The sequence below is a fragment of the Panthera onca genome, chromosome C1 (assembly GCF_046562875.1).
Source record: "Panthera onca isolate mPanOnc1 chromosome C1, mPanOnc1 haplotype 2, whole genome shotgun sequence".
NCBI classification, from domain to species: Eukaryota; Metazoa; Chordata; class Mammalia; order Carnivora; family Felidae; genus Panthera; species Panthera onca.
The window spans coordinates 13110200-13133870 of NC_138346.1; the positions used below are offsets into that span (position 1 = coordinate 13110200).

Below are 23671 nucleotides of genomic sequence, written 5' to 3' on the forward strand. Positions count from 1 at the left end.
GTTTCTCAAAAAACTAAAAATAGAACTACCCTACGACCCAGCAATTGCACTACTAGGCATTTATCCATGGAAGACAGATGTGCTGTTTCGAAGGGACACATGGACCCCCATGTTTATAGCAGCACTATCAGCAATAGCCAAACTATGGAAAGAGCCCAAATGTCCATCGATGGATGAATGGATCAAGAAGATGTGGTATATATATACAATGGAGTATTACTCAGCAATCAAAAACAATCGAACCTTGCCATTTACAACTATGTGTATGGAACTGGAGGGTATTATGCTAAGTGAAATTAGTCAGTCAGAGAAAGACAAAAATCACATGACTTCACTCCTATGAGGACTTTAGGAGACAAAGCAGATGAACATAAGGGAAGGGAAACAAAAATAATATAAAAACAGGGAGGGGGACAAAACAGAAGAGACTCATAAATATGGAGAACAAACTGAGGGTTACTGGAGGGCTTGTGGGAGGGGGGATGGGCTAAATGGGTCAGGGGCACTAAGGAATCTACTCCTGAAATCATTGTTTCACTATATGCTAACTAATTTGGATGTAAATTTTAAAAAATAAATAAATAAAACAAGTTAAAAAAAAAAGAAATAAGAAATAAAAACGAAACAAATGGTATAGAAATAATAAAATCAAGAACTGGCTATTTGAAAAGTGTTAAAAATATAAATCTTTTGTCATATTTTTCAAAAAATAATAAAGAGAACAAGCACAAATAAAAGCATCATGGCAGGGGGGGTGTGTGTGTGACTGGATGCCTCAGTTGAGCATCTGACTCTTAATCTTGGCTCAGATCATGATCCTACAGTAATGGGAATGAGTCCTGTATTGAGCTCTGAACTGAGTGTGGAGCCTGCTTAAGATTCTCTCTCTCTCTCTCTCTCTCTCTCTCTCTCTGGCCCTCCACTTCCAGCTTGCACACTCTCTCCCTCTCTTAAAAAAAAAAAGGAAGAAGAAGAAGAAGAAGAAGAAGAAGAAGAAGAAGAAGAAGAAGCAGCAGCATACTTGGAACCAAAAATAGGAATCAAATGACAAATAAAAGATTTAAGTAAGATTAATGGATTCAGTCAACATGGGCACCTGGGTGGCTCAGTCGGTTAAGCGTCCAACTCTTGATTTCTGCTTAGGTCATGATCTCACTGTTCATGAGTTCAAGCCCCACATTGGGGTCTGTGCTGACAGTGTTGAGCCTACTTGGGATTCTCTCTCTCCTTCTCTGCCTGCCCCTGCCCTGCTCGTGCTCTCTCTCTCTCTCTCTCTCTCTCAACAAATAAATGAACTTTAAAAAAAATAGATTCAGTCAACAAACTTATCAACCCATTTTAAAACATTAAAGGAATATTGGAGAAAATAGAGATTTCAAAGCAAATTCATGAAAAATAGTAAATACTAAAATAAAAAAGAAATGAATCAACTACCGATACCTGCTACGATAGAGGAAACTCAAAAACATTATGTTCAGTGGAAGAAAAGACAAGTGCTAAAGATTACATTTGTATGATTCCTTTTACATGAAATGCCCAGAATATGCAAATCTGTCAGAAAATAAATCAGTGGTTGCTAAAGTCAGGGGTGGGATTAGGAGATGGCCACACACAGGCACCGTGGAGTTTCTGGTGGCATAAAGATGTTTTAAAGGTGGATTGTGATAATGGCTAAACAAGTCTGCAAATTTACTAAAAGTCATTGAATTTTACAGGGGACTTTAGAGTATGGAAATTGTACTTTAACAAAGCTGTTAGAAATAAGAAATGGAATGCTCTAATGGACTCATAACCATTAAAGTGAATGAATTGCTTATTAAAGAAATAAACCTACCTCCCAGACTATCTCATCACAACCCCAAAAGAAAATAGGCTTAGAGGATTTTATAGGCAAGCTTACGTTAAAACTTTAAGAAGTAGATAATCTGTGTCCTCTAAAATCATGTCAAGGAAAACAAAAGACAGAAGTCCACCCATTTCGATGTACATGTGGTAATGTCCTTTGATGGTAACACTTTGTAAGGATTATTATATGAAAAATAATAAAATAATCAGGGATGCCTGGGTGGCTCAGTTGGTTGAGCATCCGACTTCAGCTCAGGTCATGATCTCACAATTTGTTGGTTCAAGCCCCGTGTCGGGCTCTGTGCTGACAGCTCAGAGCCTGGAGCCTGCTTTGAATTCTGTGTCTCCCTCCTCTCTGCCCCTTCCCTGCTCACTCTCTGTCTCTCTCTGTCTCAAAAATAAATAAACCTTAAAAAAAATTTTAAAAAGGATAATAATAAAATAATCACACTGTGAATGTAAGTGAAAACATTCTATATGAATTCCCAATATATAAATGAATATTATAATTAAGTAAAACTTATTATACAGGAATACAGGAATGTTCAAGGTCAGGATTTGAGCAACTTTGTAGGTTGTGGTACAAAAATTGTGTGATGATCTCAACAGATGCAGGAAAAGTATTATAAATACCCATTTATGATAAAAACAAAACTCTAGCATGCCAGAAATAAAGGGAAATATGTTTAGCCTGATAAAATCTTTTTATGAAAATGTTATGTTTAACTTTTTAATGCTCAAAAACAAAAACTGTGTTTTTATACATTACTAAAACGTGCTACGTTGTTTTCCCATTTTTCCCCTGTGTTTGGAAAAGACAAATACTATAATTTAAAAGCATTCATTAATTCCTTTTTTCTTTTTCATACAGTAAAGTTTATTTCATGTTTTAATTACTTTTACTTGCATGGTTATTACAGGAAATTCAGAAAAAGAAAACACTCACTGTGTTTCTTCTGTTGCCATGGTTATTATGCATTTAATTTTATCATTATCAGATGAATTATTCATTTTGTATATTGCAAAAAATGATTTTTGTGTGTCAATTATGTCCAGAGTCCACTGTCTGAAGAGATCGTTCAGGTCATTGACAAGGATATGTTATGACCAATATTTCTATATAAAGAATAGCTATGAGTTATAACTTTCTCTCCCATAAAGTGTTGGCTTTCTTTTTTTTTTCCTATCAAGCTTTTCGAAGCTCTGTCAATATCGTTCTCCTATTGGCTTCGTTCTGAAGATATGTATAACAGCTATTTACTAGAAGAATGGCTCGTTTCTAATCATCACTATGCTTACTTTTATAGCATCAGAAATATTCCTATTAATGTCAGGAACAGTATACTTCTACCATATCCTGACATCATAACTCTTTCCCAGAGATCCCCAAGTCATTCAATAGGCGATACAAATAAAAGATAAGGAAAACTTTTTTTTTAAATGTTTATTTATCTTGAGAGAGAGTGAGGGGAAGTGCAGAGAGAGGGAAAGAGAAATCCAAATGGTTTCCATGCTGTCAGTGCAGAGCCCTACATGGGGCTCAAACCTACAAACGAAGAGATCATGACCTGAGCTGAAACCAAGCCAACTAGGCACCGTGATTTTTTTTTTAATAAGCTTCGCACTCAGGGTAGAGCCCAGTGCAAGGCTTGAACGCTTGACCCTGAAATCAAGACTTGAGCTGAGGTCAAGAGTTGGATGCTTCACTGACTAAACCATCAAGATGCCCCAAGAAAAAACATTTTTATATGCAGGTGATATGATTACTTAAATAAAAAGTCTTTCAAAAAACAAACAAACAAACAAACAAACACAATTAACACTAGTAAGAGCAAGGTTACATACAATCAAGAAGACTACCATCTAAAAATCAGTAATGTCCTTATACCAACGATGCCAGTTATAAAATATAAAAAAAAAAACCAAATATCATTTGTGATATTTAAAAAATTATGATACCTCAATATCGTGAATACTTAGGAAGAAATAATCCATGATTTGGGAAATATCTAAAAGAAACTGTTTTGTATCCAAATAATAGAGTATACTGTTTACCAGTTGAGTTGAATAAAACCAAATATATTTACATATACATATATATAACCATGGAGATATAAGTGGCAGGGAGAGAGAAGGCCGACCATAGGGAGATGAGAGAACAGTTCCTTCTATAGAAGTGAAAGAATGGTCCCAAGAAGCAGATAAAGAAGTGTAGCAGTAAATCACACACAAAGAGTTGGGACACCGAGGTTTTTCTTTCCAGGAAGCAGCTTTCTTCGTGCCAGCACGGGCTCAGCGGGCTAAGACCCAAAAGACTGAGCCCTGAGCGCAGTGGGGGGAAGCGGGGAAGAGGTTGTCTTTTTTGCAATTTTTGCTCCTTTGTCTCCCATATATGGTAACATACAGTCTGAATGGGCGGCCTGTGTTACAGAGTTGTGAGGAAATGTCTCGCGCACACACACAGAGCCAGGTTGCCTTCCCTTGTCTTGAGGTTTTCACCACATTCCTTAGGGAGAAGCTCTATCCCAGAAGGTCTACAGTTTGGTCTATAATTCCCTATGTATCTTGTTCATAATCACATTACAGAGAAATATTATAAAGTTTGTTAAAATTGGGGAGTAGCTGCGTAAGTAATCGTTACATTATTCTCTTGTCTTTTCCACACTTTTAAAACTTCTCAAAATCCAACGTTTGTAAAAGGAAATCAGAGAAAAGCTTGTCATTACAATCACAAATGTCTATATTTAGAGGAAGCAAACATGAGTTATCTCACTTGTATAATTCATACACGTACTGCACAAATATAAGGATCCTGATAGTCTCAAATAAAAAAGAAGAGATTTAGAATTTCAATTTCAAATCCTTTAGCCAATTATTTGCCTCATTTACTTCATATAAATGTAATTTCAGATTTATGTTCTTCAAAAGCTCTTGTGAAGTGGAATTTCCCTTCCAGAAGAGTTTTTTTTTTCTTTGTAAATTTCGTCTTAGTAGTGTAGTTCTCACTAGTAGGGTAGTGATTTTTAATTTATCTTGAAGGCATGTGATTTTTCCTTTTATCAAAGGGTTAAAGAAGAAAACCATACAGGTAGCAAGTTCTACATTTGGTGGTTTCCATATTTCTCCTTCATCCTTTCCAAGTTCCAGCTGCCATGGTTTTGCCATACGGTAAGACGACCAAGTACTTGTCCCATTATTTGCTATAGAAATTGGGCGAGTGGGAAGAAAATGAAGAGTTACCTGCTCATGTGCTGTTGGGAAGTTCCTTGTCCTCTTAAGACACTGTGTGGAACTTGTTGGGTCCCTGATTCTGTCCAGTGTTTGGATTTCATATGGTCCCATGTACAGTTTTGAGGACAAGACTGAGCCTTTGTTGACCTTAACGGATCAGTGGGTGTTTGTCTAATTATCTCTCAAAGGTGGTGATAGATAAGACTCTGTACGGAAATAATTCAAAATTCTAGCATTTGTGAGAAAGATATAAAGAACTTAGTAAAATGCAGATCCCTTGGCTCTAACCAAAAATACTTCCAGCCAACAGGCTTGTTGAGAACCTCAGGTGATCCTGATACTGTTAGCTCAGAGATCACAACATATGGCATGGTGAGGAAGTCATAGATGAGCAGAAGTGAAGAGATGCTCCCTTTGTTTCTTTGTTTGTTTTCCTCAAGTTTCCTGACTCCTTCTAGACCACGAGTCTTTGGAATGGTAAGCCTCAAACTCTCACTTTGGGCAAAATTCCAGTGGCAAGTTGTATTAGTTTCCTAGGACTCCCATCACAAGGTAATAGAAAATGAGTGGCTTAGAACAACAGAAATGTATTCTCTGACAGTTCTGGAGGGTTGAAGTCCAAAATCTAGGTGTTGCCAGAGCCACATTCCCTCCTAAGCCCCCAGGGGAAAATTCTTCCCTGGATCCCAGCTTCGGGGAGCCCCAGGCGGTGCTTGGCCTATGGTTGCATCCTGTCATATCTGGTCAGTATTCACAAGGCTGTCTTCCTTCTGTGTCTGTGTCTCTGTGTCCCTTCTCCTCTTATAAGGACACAAATCATGTTGGATTACAGACCCACCTATTCCATCGTGACCTTATCTTAACTAATGATGTTGGCAATGACTCTATTTCCAAATAAGGTCACGTTCTGAAGTCCTAGGAGGGACATGAATTTTGGGGAGGACACTATTCAACCCACCACACAATCTTCAAACTACTTGATTAGATATTACCTTGAAATAATGTTAAGTTCTTTGTAAGCAAATGAGAAAATACCCACTCTCTCCCAATTTTATTTCACTTCATTAAGATTCTTGCTTGATTCCTGGGGTGATTCTCTTTGGAGCATTTCCCCCTGTTTGTCAGAGGCCACAAGTATCACTGACTTTAGAATTACCTCATTGCTATCTTTGCAAGATTTGGCACATTCTCAGAAACCAGGAATTCCTTCAAAAATATATCTGTGTGTGCATGTATGTAGGAGAACAGAATAAGAGTCTCTCAGGAAATCAATGCTGCATTTTCCTTTGGTTGCCAAAAGAAAGAATTTTTCAGTGAATTGAATAAAATATGCAAAACAAAATGAAGAATAAATCTCCTTAACTTTTGTTAGCCATTCCAGCGTAATGAGTATCACCCCATCAAAGTAGAGGAGTTGATGCCTAACAATTCTGAAAGGGGATTATTATTATTAATATTATTAGTATTATTTCTTAAATAGGCAGACAAAAGAGACATCAGAAATTCTAGGTAATACTTTTATTTCCTGAGGCCAAGAGATTGCAATCATCATGGAGCGTGTCAGACCCAAAGAGCTCAGTTCTCAACGGTAGCATTTTCAGGGTGGAGAGAGGTCATAATATTTAAGAACATCAGTTAAATTTACTCAAATTCAGGTTGTGCTTGATCTTACCTCATCAGCAGAGGACCTTGTGCACTTCATTCTTTTTAAAAAGTATAAAGTTCAAGTTTGATTTAACTCAGAAAAACTCCCTCAAATGGTGTTTTACTCTCTGGAAGCCAAATTCAACCCTTTGTTCTCAAGCAGTTGATCTCTTGTGAAAGTCTCTGTGGAGGCTTCAGGGCCCCCAGCCATCTCATTATGATTCAGTTGCATGATGTATCCAACATCAAACAGTCTATTAAATCACAGCAATTTAAAAACTACCCTAGAAATCCATTTTAAAAAAAATGCACTGACAAATAGACTTTTTCATTGCGATGTTGAAGTTTCCAGAATATTCCTGATCCTGTTGCTTCCAAGTGTTGCCTTTAAAGGAGGAGAGGCCCAGACTGTCACAACCAAGCATTTAGTGTAGAGAATGAATTTAAAATTTGGATGTCTTGCCTATTGTTCGATGTGAGCACCGTTAAATTTTTCTAGACTTAGTTTGCTATACCCTAAGATTACGGAAATACTTACTAACCAGCATTTTCTCACTTCTGTAATCTTGCTTGCTTAACACATTCTTCCCCTTCCCCCTTCCCCCTTTTTTCTCCCGCCACAAGTAACGGACAAGGCCTTCCTGCCAAAGGACAGACAAAGGACGCCCAATCAGAGAACCACAAATGTCTTTACTTTAAAATCAACCAATCAGGCCCCTCATAACCTGAAACCTCCCCTATGCTATTTGTCTCTGTCTATAAAAACGCTGTGCCAACCCTGATCGGGGCCTCTTAGCGTCACTGGCAACGAGTGCGCGGAGGTCCAGGTTCAAACCTGCAATAAACGACCCTTGCCGCTTGGCTTTGACTCACGACTCTGGTGGTCTCTTGGGGGGGGTTTCGCAACCTCGGGCATTACATTAGGAAGGAAATGGCTGGGTCCTTATAAATTGTTCTTCATCATAATTTGTACACTTGGATACTGAAATACTCTCATAATGCTTTCCAAGTGGTCAGAAATATGTACAGGCTAGGTTAGTAATCTTGCATCCTAAAACCAGTCTTTCTCTACACAGGCAAGAATTTTCCATTTACGGGTAAGAGAAAATGATTTGGGATGTGAATGATTTGTTTCTCTTCAACCTGCCACCAGCGTATCAGACTTTATCGATAACGGATAGTTGGATGTGCGGGGTACTCATTCACTAGGTCTTTGAAAAGCACATATATTTTTAGGTAATTATTTTTAGGTAATGCAAAGGAGGAAGTAATTATTAGGCAGACATGACCCAGAGTTTCCATGTGCATCAGACAGCGTGGCCTGCAAAACAGCTGTGGTAATTCTAACTTCTTCCACATATATCATGTTAAGTCAATGAGCACAAGTATCATAACTGAGACACGGTGAGAGCATTTTGATCAAATATAAAATAATATGCATATTTAAGGTTCTCTATACTCGTGGTTCTCAACCTTTGTTACGCTTTACGATCAACTGGGAGGCTTTTAAAAAGATCAGGTGTCCCCATCAACTAATGGATGGAGAAATACATTGTGGTATAACCATACTCTGGAATACCCCTCAGTATTCTCTCTACAGCATAAAGGAATGCTCTACTATCACACTTAACACTAGGATGAGCCTCAAACATAGCATGCTGTGTGAAAGACACCAGGTACAAAAGACTAAATACTTTGACTACATTTACATGACATTCTGGAAAAGACCCAACTATAGGTGATGTTGGAAACAAAGGCAGAAGGAAATGTAGATAAAATTAAATTTCCTTATGACCTGCAGCCCATTGACAAATCTTAGGGCAGGCAAATGTAACATTCCTTCACGAACTTCCTAATCTCTTAATGTCAATGCTTTGCTAGAGGGAAAAACAGCCTTAGCTTGACAATAGCTAGGCCTCCAGTAAGTCTTTAGTATGTGAAAGTCTCTTTGGAAACTCCTTCACCCCCAACTCCATAAAGTGGTCACCCCCCCCAACACTTACAGTGCAGCTCCCCCTATCCATGGGTCCTGCCCATGTTTTAATAAAATCACCTTTTTGCACCAAAGATATCTTCAAGAACTCCTTCTTGGTCATCGGCTCTGGGCCCCACGAACCCCACCATCACCCCCAAAACTTCACCAAAACCACCTTTTTGCACCAAAGACTTCTCCAGAATTCTTTCTTCGCCTTCAGCTCTGGACCTACCACCATTCCAAAACCGCATCGTAGGGATGGAAATCCCTTTAAATGGGTGCATTTTAGTGAGTGTAAATTGTAACTCAACAAAAATCAGACACCCAAGTTTCACTCCCAGAGATTCTAAATCGGATGTGGTGGAAGGCAGGCAAGGGTAATTTTTAAAAAGCTCCAGGTTGGGTCTAAAGGAAGGGTTGAAATCTGCTCCACTGGTCCATTCATATTAAGAGTTCCAATCCCTTTTGACTGTGATATCGAAATCCTAGGCAATAAAGGAGAGCTGCCTAAAGTATCACCTCTTCTCTACAAATAGAACTATAATTTCCCTTATCAAAGAATATCAGTTGATTGATCTGTGACTTTAAGACAATACAGTGGTGCGTTTATATTTTTCTCCGGAAAAATGACTCTCACTCGGGTATTTAACTTCATTCAAGAACATTGGTGAACACTGCTATATACAGCTGCGCTTCAAAATCCATTTGCCTCTGATCAGGTATTTTTCAGGTAAAATTTTTCAGGTAAAATTCAGACTAAGATCTCTATGTGAGCCACGATTTTGATGTGATTACTCAGATAGCTAGGAAAACCTCAGGCCATATATATTAAGCATCTACTACGTAAAAGGCACCCCCCAATCCCGAGGAATTTTCCCCCTAGTGGGAGAAATTAGGGCAGGCACACTCAGAACTAGATCGTTCCCCAGGTATCCCCTGGTGCCATAATCTCTCTACAGGCAGGGGAGGTCAAAGATTCCCCCCTACCTGTAACGCTCAGATCTGGTTCCCTACTTCCTGTTTCTCCACATCAAATCCATCTGCCGCTTTAACACCAAACTGAAGTTCTTAGTCTACAAATCTGATGTGTGACACCCGTATCTGAAATCATTCAGCAGCGTACGTGCACCCGTAGGATAAACATCAAATTCCAACGTGCTGGGAAAGGTTTGCAGGATCTGGGCCCTGCCTCTGGCCCCAGCTTCAAGCCACTGTTGCTGGCCTCCCCCTCCAGACTTCCCCAATGTGTTTGAGTTCCAAGCCCAGGTAATACTAAATCTGAGAGAAAATAGAAAGGAAACAATGTTTGTTGACCATACTCTGTGTTACCCGGGGATGAGAATTGAGCTAAGCCTGAGCTGGCTTCTTAGCTTGAAATCTGCAGGGTAGCAAAGGGCCCCCACTGAGGGCTCAGAGAGGCTCCAAGCTTGGTTTAATGTTCTGTTCTTGCCATCCTGAAATTCCTGTTAATACTAATTTTATCTTTGACCTAGTGATTTGGAAAGGATATGCCACAAAACAATGGAGCGTGCAGGAGGGTACAAGTTTGGAACCTGGGGGCAGTGTGCATCCGCAGGGGGAGCAAGTGTCCCCGGGCCTGTGTGCCCCCCAGGCCTCCTGGCAGTCATGGGGAGCTCGCGTCATTTTTGCAATGATGTTTTCTTTGCCTGGAGCACACATTTGTAACTCCCTTTGATGTGGAAAATATTGGGGTCCAGGGCTGATGACCAGGAAAGAACTCTTGAGACACCTTTGGTGCAAAAAGGTGGTTTTATTGAAGCACAGAGACAGGACCCATGGGCAGAAAGAGCTGCCCAGGGATTATGAAGAGTGACTGATTATATACTTGGGAGTTGGGGGAGGTAAAAGCAAGGAGAAGTTTCCAAAGGACTTTCGTATGCTAAAGAGGATCCACAGGATCCTAGAGGTTTAGCTATTGTCAAGCTAAGGCTGTTTTTCCCTCTAGCAAAGCATTAACATTAAGAGATTAGGGAGTTCCTGAAGGAACATTACGTCTGCCTGCCCAAAGATTTGTCAATGGGCTGCAGGTCATAAGGAAATTTAATTTTATCTACATTTCCTTCTGCCTTTGTTTCCAACATCACCTTCACACTTGCCAACTCATCTTCTATTACCTAAATTTTGGAGAAACTCCTACACGTACTCCAAGACTCAAATGAACCATCATTTCTCCTATGGAGGCTTCCCTGAGCCTTGCAAGACTTCATTATTTCCTCCTCGGAGCGACCAGTGGTTCAGCTAACCTAACCTCCATTCCAGCACGAGTCACGAATATTACACCATGATTCACGGGTATTTCAGACCTCACGGAATTGTAGATCCCTAAAGGAAAGAAGTCCTTTTATTCATCTCTCTATTCCTGACACTTAGTACAGCGCTCAGCACGTCATTGGCTCTGAGTAAGTGTTTAACTGAATTAAGCTCCTGGCACAGACTTAGCAAATGGGCTTCCTGCTGATGGAAAATGAATGTGTGGTCAAATTATCCTCTTTATAGGCTGTAAAGGGTGTAGGCAGAGGAGAAGCTCAGTATATTTGGGGTGCTCTGAACTTTCCAACAATCCATCAAAATTCACTCTGATGAGACACAGCTGCCCCCCCCCCCCACCACAGCAAGCCTCTCTGTTTTGTCTGCTCTCTTCTCTCTGCTTGCCACTCACTCTCTTTTATGTAAAATTAAACAATATCTCAGATACGCTTGGGAGTAGATTTCCCCCCCAGATGAATGAGTTTAATATTGTGGTGTTTACTTTCCGGCTTTTGGTTGAGGATTGAAATGCAGGTGTTTACAATATGGGGGTTCTTCTGTAATTTTGCAGGTTTTTCCAAGTGGATTTTCTGAAGCAGCTGGTGGCACATACGTAAACAAAATCAAAGTATTTGTTTATGTTTCCAGGGTTTTGCATCTAGTGGACCCAGTGACGGAAGATGTTTATTTTATAGTTGAAGGTGAATGATGTCATTGAGATTGTATTGTTGGGAAATGCAAAACCATTAAGTGGGAGATTCATACACTATTTTGGCGTGTTGATGTAAAACAGAGGATGATTATCGGTGAACTTAGCTGAAGAAAGGCATATACAGAGACTGATAGGTGGTACGTTATATTGAGAACCTATCATGAATCAGATGCTAAGTTCAAGCCCAGGCAATAGAATATGTGTTTTGAGCGTTTAGGAAAGCAGACATACCCTGGGGGCCAGACTGTTAATTTATCAATGGATTTGCTCAGCTAGTATATCCCCTAACTAATTGATCTTAAATAATACCTTGTCATCATAATCGATTTCCTTAAAAACGTAAAAAAAAAAAATCCTCCTCTAAGAGAGGAGTTGTGGCTTAGGAGAAAGAAAGGGGAGCAGCCAAAGACACAGGAGGCAGGGGCCTTTGGCTGATCAGACCCGGATCAGTCGATCCGGCTGCAAAGGGGGGAAAGACTGAAGAAAGGGAGTGAGAGAAGCCTCTCCACCATCCCTTGCTCTTCTCCGTGGCCCTCCCCTGAACTCGGAGTCCCAACATGATCCATAGCGAAAGTGTCACAAAATTCATGCTGTCCCACACATGCACAATTATCATTACCATCATTATTGTTATTGATCATGCAGCCTGCCCTTCTCAACATCCACAATCATTCGCCAGTGGTGAAAAATAGCCACCCCTCCGATCTTACAGCGACTCCAGGGACAGCAGGGCCAGGGCTTGGCGATGGCACACGGCTGCTCAGAGGAATGGCTCCATCCTCTAGGCCGAGCCCCCCACCCCCCGCCGGTGTAAGAAACAAAAACAACTCTGAGCATTCCTCAGTTAGCCTCGCAGAGTCTGGAGGCCGAGCAGAAGGAGAGGCCAGCCAGGTTCAGGATACATCTGCGTGTGTCCAGGAACGTACCGGAATAGAAGCCAGCTAGGCAACGGATTAGCTTCTGTGGGCCCTGATGGCGGGGGGGGGGGGGGGGGGGGAGGTGTGCATGTCTGTGGGACTGAATAGTTGTGCTTCTCACTAATCAAAGGCACCTGAGTGGGAGAAGCACAGAAGTCATTTCCTAATTGAAAACAGTTTGAGAATCGAAACACAGGACTTGGTTCCCCCTCACCCTCCCTAGTGAACTACTTTGGCCAACACCCTGAAAGAATGATCCTTCTTTAGGGATACATTTTCAGCATACCAACACATACATTTCACACAGCACACCTGAAGGCAGGGGGGGGGGTCGGGTAAAGAGGAACCCATCTGACTCTTTTACAGGGTGAGAATTAAGGGGAATGCCGCACACATCTACTTGAGTGTGTGAGTTTGCACGTATACATAGGAAAAGGTGGCATGAGGGGTGGGGCTCAGAAGTGGGCTAGTTCTCTTAACCAGCCTTGTTCTCCAACCACAGGCCATCCGCTGTCCCAGTAGAGATTAGTTGACCTCTACGGGAGGTGGGTGACCACTGTCTTTCGAATCAAGCGAACAGTAAGGTGGCTAATGCCTCGGTGATGCTGATGCTTGAAACAACAAAGCAAAAAGACGTAGGGAAGGTACAACTTGAATTTGCCAACTGACATTTAACTTGCATTTACTTTAAATCTGGCTTGCTCCCAGCCATGGAGGAAAACATATTTTCCTAAGAGCAGAGGATTGATTAAAAATAACTCATTGCCACTGCCTCTGTGATGCAATCCTGGATTCCAGTTCATAATTGATTTCTAGGAATCGTAAAATAACATTCATGGCACACTTTCTACCGTGTCACATATAGTGTTTCCTGTTTGACTTTTCAGTGCTACGTGATATTTTGAAATTTAAAAACTAAGGCCAAAAGGCCAAGGGATGTCAAAAGAAGTGTCCAGGGTCACATTACTAGGAAAGGAAAGACTTAACATGAGTTTTCTAACACCAAAGACTAAAAGTCATCTAACGCAAGGTGGAGAATAATTAAGAAAGAGTTGACTTTCTCTAAAATATTGTATATTCAAATAACACCATCAGCAATCCACTGATAATGAAAGTAGCAAGAAATTTCTTTCTAGGAAAAGAGATAATTCCTTCAGCAAATATTTATTGAGCCCTTATCATGTGCCCATTTTTTTTTTTTTTGTGCTGCCCAATAAACCTTGAACTGACAACGTTGACAGCTTTTTTGTACAGTTTGCAGCACTTGTCCAGAAATACCTTTAGAGCATGTGAAAAATGCCTGTTGAGTCAGAATTCATGGGGGTGGGTGGGGAATATGCACTTTCTTTTTAATTTTTTTAATGTTTATTTATTTTCGAAAGAGGGAGAGAGTGCGAACAGAGGAGGGACAGAGAGACAGGGAGACACAGAATCTGAAGCAGGTTCCAGGCTCTCAGTTGTGAGCACAGATCCGGAGGCGGGGCTCAAACCCATGAACCGTGAGATCAGGACCTGAGCCAGTCAGACACTTAACTGACTGAGCCACCTAGGCACCCCAGGAATATGCACTTTTGACATGTATTTTGGGCAACTCTTATGGATGGCAAAGCTTGCCATCCTGGCTCACAATCTTGACTCAGATTTCCAAATAGCTTGAATTTATCTTTTTTTTTTTTTTTATTTCCAGGAACACAAGGTAAATACTGCCAGACAAATGAGTGCCACTTTCTTTCTCTTTCCATTATTAGCTTTGAAATGACATTTTCTCTCAAATGATCATTCTCTGAAGCAGTGAAGTGACAGATGCTGATAAGGCAAGACCGCAGAATCAAGTCACCAAGTACAGGACTATTCTAAGGTGTTTGTTGAGGAAATCTATGAGGGTGGCCCAAACGCGAAGGTTTTTTGTTTTGTTTCGTTTCGTTTTATGTTTTGTTTTCATTCTTGATTCGGCAGCAATCTCATCAGTTTGTCTGACTAACGTTTCTGCCTGTATTTTAATGATTTATTCTGCCCTGTCCTATGAATTACTTGGCAGAGTTTCTGTTACCTTGGAACATCCCATGTCCAGGGGCAGGTATTGGATTACGTGTACGTATATTTCAAGATGAACAGATGCAAACATCTGAAATATTTGCTCTTTTATGGATCTCTCAGGATGACCTAATTTCCCTAACATCTTAAATTTAAAATCATAACTCAGATTTCACATTCTTTTTTTAAAGTTTATTTATTTATTTTGAGAGAGAGAGAGAGGAGAGGGACACAGAGAGAGGGAAGGAGAGAATCTCAAGCAGGCTTTGTGCTGTCAGCACAGAGCCAGAAGTGGGGCTCGAACTCACAAACCACGAGCTCATGACCTGAGCTGAAATCAAGAGTCAGACGCTCAACCGACTAAGCCACCCAAGAGCTCACAGACTTTGCACTCTTTAATATCAACTTTAATCCTTAAGACCTCTGAAGAATTAAATGGTATATAACAAATATTGACAGAGAGTCAGAGTGACAAAATTCTGTGTACATCAAGAAGGAAAGACAAGGCCTACTTACAAAAAAGGCCTTAACTGTTTAGTTTGCAACCACTGCCAGTATCTGATCTGTGAGTTCTGCCTTCTAGGGATCCTTTTTCTCCTGGGCTGTAAATCCTTCTTCAAGGTCCATGAAGGGAAAGCAAGGCAAGAAGAACCTGGATCAAGAAGTCGGGAAGTATGCAAAAAGGCCAAACTTTTACAATCAATATGAGACAGAACTACCAGACTATTTAACAGTGGTTCATTAATATCAATAATCCTCAAGTGTCTTTTTTTGCAGTCTGAAATATGGCCTCTTTTCCACGTCACAGTATTACTTATACATAACCAGTCTCATCAGTATTTGAGGCAGGAGGCAAAGTTTAGAAGGAAAGACTGGGCGAGAGAAATACCTAAGAATTTCTCAGACCACAGAACGCAGGATATTTTAGGGTATGGAGAAGGAACATTCCTTTCTTTCTTTTTTTAAATTAAAGTTTATTTATTTTGAGAGAGAGAGAGCGAGCGAGCGTGCACGTGCCCAGGGAGGGGCAGAGAAAGGGACAGAATCCCAAGCAGGCTCCACACTGTCAGTGCACAGCCTGATGCACGGCTCTATCCCACAAACCATGAGATCATGACCTGAGCTGAAACCAAGAGTCGGATGTTCAACCAACTGACCCACCCAGGCACCCCAAAGATGAAACATCTCTAAAGTTCTACATTAAATGCCAGAAACTTGCACTCTATCCTGCTGTAATTGAAACTGAGTATGTCTAATCTGGGTCTTTTAACCACAGCGCTATTGACATTGGAACCAAGTAATTCTCTGTTGTAGGGGCTGCCCTGTGTAGGATGCTTTGCAGCAGTTTTGGCCTCTACCCATTAGAAGTCAATGCACCTCAACCCCATTATGACAATCAAAATCGCTCTGCATGTCTCACGGAGGAGGAGTTCCCCCATGTTAAGGACCACTGAGCTACCTAGACTAAGTCTGCTATGTGGGCCACCCTCTGTGTGTGAGGCAGTTCCCAGCCTCCACCTAGGCCCCAACCCTATTGCAAAGGTAACCATTGGATGTGTCACTGTTGGTTCAGTTTTCATTGCTGTTGGGTTCCAGCTGGCATCCTCTTTCCGCCGTCTTAGAGGTGAAAACTTTCTCCTGAAAGGTTGAAGTGTCTTCCTTTGTGTGAAATGTCCCATGTTTCCCCGCCCTGCACGGTACTGAGAAACCCTACTCCTCTTTGAACCCAGCTGACGGGAAAACTTATTTCATATTTTCTCTCAGGTTGAGTTCTGGGTTCTACAGTATCCAGGTCTCAGTAAGGGCACATATGGTGATATATTATAACTGCAGATAGATATATTTATCCCATCCCCTAAGGTACGAGTTGCTCCAACAACTGTATCCTGTTGATCCTCCTCAAGTTTCCTAAGTTTGACTTTTATGGTGTCATAGCAGGGAAAGTTTTTCCAGCACTGCTAAAATTCCACCATGACACAAATCCATCGATGATTAGGCTAGCTCAGAAACTTCGAGTCCTCTGCCCGTGACACCAGTTCGTCATCTGAGGCCAGGGAATCCTGACATGCTCGTGCGCCTGTGGGATATCTGCCACAATCACACCCCAGACTGGATTTTTGCCATACCTGCTTCATCTGGCTTCTGGGGTATGACTTAAATCTTCTGATTTACCAGAAGTCGAGTATAAATGACATTATAAACTGTGCATCTGGGTGACTTCAAGGAAGCCTTTCTTGCCAAACATCTACAGGCAATATCTTTGCTCTGACAACTACAAATCACAGGACAACCAAATTATTACTTATGGGAAAAGCTAAATTTCCAGTCTTTAGGAATAGTGATTATTACCTCGGTCTCTTTATAGAAAAAGATGTATCTTTCAACTTTCTTAAAACTGAGTCCTGAAACTCAAAATGGTTCTAATTTATATCATGAGCCCACGCCTAGTTATTAAATATCCATCTAAATAGCAAATATATTTGATCATGGTTTTTTGCACATCTTTGGTGAACATTGTCTATGATATTAAAGTTACTCAATCCAATCCTATGATAAACCATCAGTTGCCCAATTGTAGGATGAAGAATGAGATAGTGAATCCATGATCAGAGCCAAGTACCCATATAATCCGCATTCATGTAATTTGCATATTTATAATTGAGAAATAGATACCCAGTTTAAAACAGCAGAAGGGAACCTAAAGGGAGAATTCCCCGAATGAAATTCAGCAGTGGTAACAGGGTAAAAGGAAAACAAGGTTGATCACCCACTCAGCACTGATTCTCGAATGCCAGCTTTGATAGTTGTTCTGAAAGGCCTCGGTGGCATTAGGATTTACGCCTGACCCACTTATTCATCAAGCCTACGGCACAGGCACTTTCGGAGGAACTGTGAATGTAGCAATGAACGAGACAGACCAGGTCCGTCCTCCCATGACGTTTGAGTTCTAACATGGGGAGTCAGAGAAATCAATGAAGAATGTTGCTGACGAGTGCATTTAAGAAAACAAACGCAGTGATAACATAGGGTGTTACTTAGAGCACAAGGGAAGAAGCATCTATCAGATGAGATTCTCAGAGAAGGCCATGAGGGTGACTTCTGGGCTCAGACCCGAAAGACGAAAGCAAACACTATTTGCTCAAAAGCAGTTGCAGGGGAGGAAACAGTAAGTAGAAATCCAGCGTAGGAGACATAACTGGGACAGAAACAGGGTCAGGGAGACTTGAATCTCAGTGATCAGGAACAGACGGGCAAAGGGCCAGGACACATGGGGATTTAGAGATTAAGAAAGGAAATCAGATGTTACCCCAAAGGCCAGAAGCCGTTGGTAACTTTTAAGCCATAGGACGACACGATCTTACGAATTTTGAGCCCTGTCTCTTCCTGCCAGTGTTCCCAAGCAGAACACCCATAGCAGTAATATTCTCTACTTCTGGCTGGCTAATCCGCTAACCTGTGGCACATTAAGTGTAATTAGCGGCTTCAACTGGGGCTTCATTTTTAACGACTATCTTTGCATTTTAGTTTTATTTTCAGTCATCACCATGATCATTAATGTCATCTATAATAATTAGGATATTCCTCTGTGCTGCCAAAACGCAGCTTCTAAATAACTGAGGCTTTAATGTAGTTTTGTCTCCCAGAACATAGGCCTTAATATCCTTAACGTTTTAATTCTGTATGTGTCACTTTCTTTCCCTATCAATGGACGTTGATGTTTTGTACAAACGCAGCTGTATTCAAGCTAATATAAAACATTTGCAGTTTTGCAAACTCTTTTAATAAGGGCCGACCACTGAAGATACAGGGTCAACTTCACAAATCTCCAAAGCTCGTACAAGCAATAAATTCGGATCAATAAAAAGTAATTGGCCAGGCAATAGGTTATATACTGATATGAAAAAAATGTTATTAAATATTGGTTCTTTTTTGTTGAAAAATGCACGTAAAGTTCAGAAGTAAAAGATACTCTTCTTTCTCTGCAGTTGTCTGTTTTTAATTAAAAAAAAATACTTCAAACTTGTTATTAAAAGTCAGGTCGAGCTAGAAAATGATACAGGTATGGAAAGGAAAGGAAAATACCACGAAGAAATCAAAGATGTTTATCTTAAGACCTCAGTCATCCAGATGACTGTATCCTATAATACAAAAGAAAATATCACAAGACGTCGAAAGTTAAAGAGAAAAATGTTCTAGGTTATTTTGTTTTGACTAACAAGTAATACATTAATCAGCATTCTCCAAAGGCATAAAACCAATAGGATATACAAATATATAAACAGAGATTTATTGGAAGGAATCAGATCACATGATTATAGAAGGTGACAAGTTCCAAGATACACAGTTAGTAAGCTAAAGACCCAGAAGAGCCAAGGTTTCAGCTCAAGTCCGAAGACAGAAAAAAAACTGATGTCCCAATGCAAAGGCAGACAGGAAGGATTCTCTCTTACCTGAAAGAGGGTCAGCCCTTTTGTTCCATTCAGGCCTTCAACTGATTGGATGAGGTCCACCCATACTAGGGAAGATAATCTGCTTTACTCAGTCTATCCAATTTGAATGTTCATTCATCTCCTCCAAAAACACCCTCACAGAAACACCCAGAATAACGTTTGCCCACATCTCTGGGCAACCCAGTGGTCCAGTTAAGTTGAGGAATAAAACTAATCATTGCAAGCAGTAGGGTAATTTTTAAAGCTTAAGCCGGGATTAATTTATCCATTCATCCTACTAACATTTATTGATCCATTCTGGATGCTAGGGATCCAGTGAGTATAAGAAATAATCTCTGACTTCAGTGGCTCTTGTGAAACAGCATACATACATATTCCAAATGCTGTGAGACAGTTACGAAAGGGAATGCATTGGAGAGATGGGTAGTAAGAGTCTTAACTCTAAAATTGAGAGAATGGTGGGGTCCCTGGGCGGCTTAGTCAGTTAAGTGTCTGACTCTTGATTTCAGCTCAGGTCATGATCTCACAGTTTGTGAGATGGAGCCCTCAGTCTGGCTCTGTGCTGACAGCCCTGTCCCTGCTTGGGATTCTCTCTCTTCTTCTCTCTCTGCCCCTCCCCACTCATGTGTGTGCATGTTCTCCCTCCCTCTCTCTCTTTCTCATCTCTCAAAATAAATAAATAAACATTAAAAAAAAATCTTTAAAATTCAGAGAATGGTAATGAAATGACCTGCAAAGAAGAGATAAGCTTCCCATGGAGAAGGAGTGCCCTGTCCAAAGAAATGCCTTGTATCAGAAAGGAAAGTGGGGAAGGCAAATGGACTGAGGAACCAGCAGAACCCTGGGCTGTGGAGAGAAGCTCAAGTGACAGTGGAAGATTATGTCACAAAAGGCTTTGTAGACACTGAGCATCGCTGTTTGATTGTTACCATGATCCAAGGGCAGAGTTTTTACTGGATGAAAGAGTACTCAACAGTTCACAAGGAAGTATATTCCATTTTCGAAAAATCGTAGCTCGTTTTTGCTCGAATTTATCCAAAATATTTTCTTGGCAGATACTGACTACGAACACTTGTTCTGCCCTCTAATGACTTGTTCTGTCAAATGTTTAGACTTCAAAATTACATCATGACTCTTTTATTCAATGCCCATTAATCAGGACAGGAACTGTGCTGTGAACCGGTGGACAGGACCCATGTGGCCCTTTCCTCATAAAGCTGAAAGTCTCCTAGAGAGGGAAGGGAATAGACAACCATAAACAGAAATAAACGTGATTACCGCAACAAATGTAATATATAACCATGACTTGGTGGTCGACGCTAAACACAGGATCATCCCCAAACAAAAGAATCCCAGAGAGACGTATGGAAATCTTAGGCCGTTTCGTCTTGGAGAATCAGTGACACAATTGCCAAAGTCTCTAAACCAACTTGTAGGATGGCTCTAAAGTCCACATAAACCCATGGTCTTGCTCAGGCATAGACCCATTATTTTAACTGTCAGCTCCACGTGGGAACAAGAAATAAATTTTAACTTCTTTCTTACTTCATGGTCTGATTCAGCCATACATTGTTTCTATTGGTTATCACTGATGAGTTTAACCACTGCCTGTTCAACATCGTCGTTTATTTGACAGAAAATTATACTTTGAGCATCTGCTGTCAAAATCCAAGAAATGACATAAAGGATAAGAATCAAGTTTGTCACAGTTTTCTGCCTCTAGGCAATTAGAGTTTTATGGCATCTTCTTATAACTAAATGGGAAACATAAATCCTATAATTGAAATGAGATGAACTCATTTGCTTACCTGAGGACCAAGCTGTTTTTCATCATGCCGCCTCCCAATACCCTGAGCCTCAAATGGAAAGCAATGGATGTGCACCTCTGGTCTTTGGTGAATTATCACCAAAATGGTTTTAATATTGAGAGGCAGAGGGGGAATAAGGGAAACCCAGAAGCTGAGAACTGGTTCATACCCACCAAGCTCTGGTCTGATTCTCCTGGTTGCTATTAAAAATATTTGCAAGCTGCAATAATTATAGCCTAAACAATTTATTGAGGTCTTTCTTTATCTGCCTTGTACACACATTCAGGTCTTCCCACTGGTTTCCACTACTCAGCTTGCTGTTGCCCTTGGATGGCAGCCATTACCGTTCACCATCCTGCATTAATCACACACCTGCTTCAAACTGCCTGGACCCAGCCCACTCTTCTTTGGAAAGATCTTGCCCTCACAGCATCCACGCTCACAGGGGATGAGACTAAGGTGATTTTCAACTCCTGGGGGGCTGGGATCCTCTGTATCATTACTGTAGCAAGAACAAATAGAGACTGAAAAGGAGACTAATGCTGGGGGCGGGTGGGAGATACTTTTAATAGAGAAGAAGCTTTTACAGTGAATTAGCATAGACAAATATTGAATAGCCCAGTTTTGGATCTAGTTTTGCATTTACATATCCTCTATTTTAAGAATACCTAGACATTTAACTATACTAGGGATTGAACTTTTTAATTCTAAAATGAGGAAACTCAAATACAGCCAGTAGTAAAATTCAATTAACTGTGTTAAATAGGAGTTCTTGAACTTGGAATGAATGCATATTAATGCATTCATCCATTTAGCCATTCATGTATTAACTCATTCAACAAATATGTATTCAGAATCAACTGTCAGTAAGACTCTATTCTAATCAGAGCCCTAAACATGGAGGAAAAGATTGGGTTGTATTTTTATCATATTGGATTTATATGGCACAGAAAAAGATCGCATAGTGGTTTTTGTTTTTTTTTTTTTTTTTTTTCCTGAGCTCTTTAGAAGTAGAATAAATATAATCTATTTCTGGAATCAAACAACAGGGTTATTATGGTTTTATAATCTCATTTATTCATTTATTTATTCATTCATTCATTTATTCATTCGGTAAACATGTGTTAAAATCCTACTATCTATATTGGATGAAGCTCATTTCCTACAGAGAGGAATAATTATCTCAATAGATTATTTCAGGAAATATAAGTGTTCAGCATGGCCTGCTCACAAGATGTTTAATGGGGAAATGGAATAGGTTTGTTTCTTTGTCTAAAAGTGGAAACTGTCTCCTTAGGCAGTTGGAAAACACTGAAGACTTTTTTTTTTAAGATATATATTTTTTAAGTTTATTTATTTATTTTGAGAGAAAGAGAGAGAGAGAGAGCAAGTCAGGAGGGGCAGAGAGAGAGAGAGAGGGAGAGAGAGAATCCCAAGCAGGCTCCATGATGTCAGTGCAGAGCCCTACTTGGGGCTCTGTCTCATGATGGCAAGATCATGACCTGAGCCAAAAGCAAAAGTTGGATGTTTAACCAACTGAGGCATCCAGAGAAACACTGAAGACTTTTAAGGAGGAGAGAGATTTGGCCAGGTTAAAAATATCTTCCTGAATGAGTGTGGATGGTAAATAGAGGGCTAGAAATCTGGGATGAGGGGGAGAAGTCCACGAAGGCTACCACAAAGGGCCATATGACAGAAGATGGAAACTCAACCAGCCACCCTGAGGCTGGGGGATGAAAAGGAAGTAACGCATTCAGAAGAGGTCTTATCCCCCTAGCAACATGTAAATGAAAAGCATAAATAACACTTAGTCATATAGATTTTAGAGTCACCATTTTATAGGCAAATATAAATCTGTTAAGGGTCAGAAGAGCTAAATCGTTAAATCCAACATTCACAATGTACTTCCCATATGTCTGAATACACAGATTAATACTTAGAGATTAAATTCACAGATTAGGTCCTTGCAATCATCCTATAACTCTCTCCCATTTTACAGACTAAGAAACTAAGACAGGAAAGGTTAAAGAAAATTTCTCAAGACTCCAGCCACTAAGTAGTAAGTGATAGGCTTAAAATCCAGGAATTTAACCATGACCCCAAGTGGCATTATCATTACAGTCATGGAATCTTTGTTGTAATAATTCTTGCTCACAATAACATCAAATTGTACAGAAGAATTGTACACTTCTGGAATTCTTTCTTTCCTAATCCCATACTCTACAGTTCCCTTTTCATTTGTTTTTTTTTTAATATCTTAAGGTTTTTCCTCCCTAATTTTGGATAATATGCTTGATACTCTTTAATAAAAACAATACCAGGGCGCCTGGGTGGCGCAGTCGGTTAAGCGTCCGACTTCAGCCAGGTCACGATCTCGCGGTCCGTGAGTTCGAGCCCCGCGTCAGGCTCTCGGCTGATGGCTCGGAGCCTGGAGCCTGTTTCCGATTCTGTGTCTCCCTCTCTCTCTGCCCCTCCCCCGTTCATGCTCTGTCTCTGTCTGTCCCCAAAATAAATAAAAAACGTTGAAAAAAAAAATTAAAAACAATACCTATTTTCTCCTCACTCTGATCAATGATTTAGCTTAAAACACTTTGCCCCACATTCTCCATCTCTAGCCCCAGTGTTTGATGGTGGTGTTATTGTTCTTATTTTTTTTATACTGACCTCTTATAATATGAGTATTGTACATCCACTTCTAGTTCTTTTTCCATAGAATTTTCATGGGGTCTGTTATCCCTTCCCTGCTTCTTAAATCGAAGTTGTCACTACCCTTCCGTGCCCCGCAA

General features: G+C 40.4%; 1 pseudogene; it reads right to left on the bottom strand.

Annotated features, from left to right (window-relative positions):
• The window catches only part of LOC144617325 (small ribosomal subunit protein eS4, X isoform-like), a 125210-nt pseudogene extending 104299 nt beyond the window's left edge, over positions 1–20911 (bottom strand).
• Between the last annotated feature and the right edge of the window lie 2760 nt (positions 20912–23671).